The sequence below is a fragment of the Budorcas taxicolor genome, chromosome 8 (assembly GCF_023091745.1).
Source record: "Budorcas taxicolor isolate Tak-1 chromosome 8, Takin1.1, whole genome shotgun sequence".
Lineage (NCBI taxonomy): Eukaryota > Metazoa > Chordata > Mammalia > Artiodactyla > Bovidae > Budorcas > Budorcas taxicolor.
The window spans coordinates 116154839-116158588 of record NC_068917.1 but is presented as its reverse complement, the minus strand read 5'-3'; positions in this window follow the sequence as shown (position 1 = coordinate 116158588).

Genomic DNA, 3750 nt, shown 5'->3' with positions numbered 1-3750 from the left:
ATATGCAAAGCACTCAACGCGACTGCAGGCCTGGGGCCGGGACACTCAGTCCCCACCTTCCCTCTACCACGATCTGCCTTTAGAAACCTGAGAAGATGCTAAGCTTTCTGGGGCCTTGGTTCCTGCACCTGTGACAAGCTGGGATAAGCACTCGACAGTCTCTTACAGATCCAAAACAGGGCACGACTCCAAGTTGGGTAATTACATCTTGGGGAAAGACAGAGCTCCCAGGAGGATGAACTCTTTCTCAGGAAGCTGGAAAGACAATGGGTCTGCAGCCCTGGAGTTGGAAGTATGATGCCCACTCTTTAGAAATATGACATGCAAGCGAAACATAGGCTTTACTCAGGGACATCACCAGAGGGTCGATGCCATCCGACTGATTGATGTGGTGAACGTTTCTAGCTCCAGTCAGTGAAGTCAGATTGGTTATATTCTTTGCAGCCAAAGATGGAGAAGCTCTATACAGTCAGCAAAAACAAGACCGGGAGCTGACTGCAGCTCAGATCGTGAACTCCTTATTGCCAAATTCAGACTTAAATTGAAGAAAGTAGGGAAAACCACAAGACCATTCAGGTATGACCTAAGTCAAATCCCTTTTGATTATACAGTGGAAGTGAGAAATAGATTCACGGTATTAGATCTGATAGACAGAGAGCCTGATGAACTATGGACAGAGGTTCATGACATTGTACTGGAGGTGGTGATCAAGGCTGTCCCCAAAGAGGAAAAATGCAAAAAGGCAAGATGGCTGTCTGAGGAGGCCTTACAAATAGCTGAGAAAAGAAAAGAAGTGAAAGGCAAAGGAAGAAAGGAAAGATATAAGCATTTGAATGCAGAGTTCCAAAGAATAGCAAGGAGAGTTTTAAAAAGCCTTCCTAAGTGATCAATGCAAAGAAATAGAGGAAAACAACAGAATGAGAGAAACTAGATATTTCTTCAAGAAAATCAGAGATGCCAAGGAACATTTCACACAAAAATGGGCACAATAAAGGACAGAAATGATATGAACGTAACAGAAGCAGAAGATATTAAGAAGAGGTGGCAAGAATACACAGAAGAACTATACAACAAAGATCTTCATGACCCAGCTAACCAGGATGGTGTGATCACTCACCTAGAGCCAGACATCCTGGAATGTGAAGTCAAGTGGGCCTTAGAAAGCATCACTACGAACAAAGCTAGTGGAGGTGATAGAATTCCAGTTGAGCTATTTCAAATCCTGAAAGATGATGCTGTGAAAGTGCTGCACTCAATATGCCAGCAAATTTGGAAAACTCAGCAGTGGCCACAGGACTGGAAAAGGTCAGCTTTCATTCTAAATCCAAAGAAAGGCAATGCCAAAGAATGGTCAAACTACCACACAGTTGCACTCATCTCACATGCTAGCAAAGCAATGCTCAAAATTCTCCAAGCCAGGTTTCAACAGTACATGAACCAAGAACTTCCAGATGTTCAAGCTGGTTTTAGAAAAGTCAGAGGAACCAGAGATCAGATTGCCAACATCCGCTGGATCATGGAAAAAGCAAGAGAGTTCCAGAAAAATGTCTGTTTCTGTTATTGACTACACCAAAGCCTGTGACTGTGTGGATCACAACAAATTGTGGAAAATTCTTCAAGAGATGGGAATACCAGATCACCTTACCTGCCTCCTGAGAAATCTGTATGCAGGTCAGGAAGCAACAGTTAGAACTGGACATGGAACAACATATTGACTGGTTCCAAATTGGGAAATGAGTGGGTCAAGCGTGTGCATTTTCACCCTGCTTACTTAACTTATACGCAGAGTACATCATATGAAATGCCAGGCTGGATGAAGCACAAGCTGGAATCAAGACTGCCAGGAGAAATATCAGCAACCTCAGCAAAGCAGATGACACCACCCTCATGGCAGAAATGAAGAGAAACTAAAGAACCTCTTGATGAAGGTGAAAGAGGAGAGTGAAAAAGCTGGCTTAGAGCTCAGCTTTAAAAAACCGAAGATCATGGCATCCAGCCCATCACTTCATAGAAATAGATGGGGAAACAATAGAAACAGTGAGAGACTTCATTTTCTTGGGTTCCAAATCACTGCAGATGGTGAATGCAGTCATGAAATTAAATGATGTTTGTTCCTTGGAAGAAAAGCCATCACCAACCTAGACAGTATATTAAAAAGCAGAGACGTTACTTTGCCGACAAAGGTCCATCCAGTCAAAGCTATCGGAGAAGGCAATGGCACCCCACTCCAGTACTCTTGCCTAGAAAATCCCATGGACGGAGAAGCCTGGTAGGCTGCAGTCCATGGGGTCGCTACGAGTCGGACACGACTGAGCGACTTCACTTTCACTTTTCACTTTCACACATTGGAGAAGGAAATGACAACCCACTCCAGTGTTCTTGCCTGGAGAATCGCAGGGATGGGGGAGCCTGGTGAGCTGCCGTCTATGGGGTCGCACAGAGTCAGACACGACTGAAGTGACTTAGCAGCAGCAGCATGTATGGATGTGAGCGTTAGGCCATAAAGAAAGCTGAGTGCCGAGAAACTGATGATTTTTGAACTGTGGTGTTGGAGAAGACCCTTGAGAGTCCCTTGGACTGCAAGGAGATCCAACCAGTACATCTTAAAGGAAATGAGTCCTGAATACTCATTGAAAGGACTGATGCTGAAGCTGAAATTCCGATACTTTGGCCACCTGATGGGAAGAACTGACTTGTTGGAAAAAACCCTCATGCTGGGAAAGATGGTTGGATGGCATCACCGACCAGATGTACAAGAGAGTTTGAGCAAGCTCCGGGAGTTGGTGATGGACAGGGAAGCCTGGTGTGCTGGAGTCCAAGGGGTCACAAAGAGTTGGACATGACTGAGTGACTGAACTGAACAGAACTGATTAGTTTCAGACGAACAGCAAAGTGGATCAGTTATACATATACATGTATCCACCAAGTCTTATTCATATTTATGCCCTGAAAACCTTCCACAGAGCCAGACACCAGAGAGATGATAAAGTGTGGCCCGTTATGCTTTGGCATTAAGGTAGATATTATGGCCTACAGGGAGTAAGACAAGACAAAATCCTGAGGGAGTTTAAACTGTGGGCCAGCCCACTTGGCAGAAGCCGAAGGGTACACCAAGAACAGCGGTTATAAATCACCACAGGCAGCTGGGACTTACGGAATTTCACCAGGAAACCCATATTTTCCATCAGTGACTTTATTGCTGCTTATGAAGAGAGTTCTTAATTGGAAGAGGTTGTGCCGAGTTCCCAGAGATAGCCTCTTTTAACAAGAGATGAAAGTGTTTGCTCTTAAATCGGTAAATGTTTCCTTCTAATATTTGGTTGACAGTTTGAATAAACCAGTAGTGGTTTAGTCGCTAAGTCATGTCTGACTCTTGCAACTCCATGGACGGTAGCCCGCCAGACTCCTCTGTCCATGGGAATTCCCAGGCAAGGATATTGGAGTGGGTGCCAGTTCCTTCTCCAGGGGTCTTCCTGACCTGGGAGCCAGACACAGGCCTACGTGCTTTGCAGGCGGTCTCTCTACCAATGGAGTCTTCAGGGTCTGTGAAAAGACCAGAACTCAGAAAATGGAAAGAGACCTCTGCTAAAGGGTTGCACAAAAAACCTTGTTTCTCAAAGAACAGTTGATGCAGGGCAAACTCACTTGGATTTTAGATCAAGTTTTGTCTCAATAATTACAGGACTTCGGTAAATCCCTTGGCTCTTGTCTACAAAAGAAGGGAATTGAACCATATTTTCTTCATGCTTT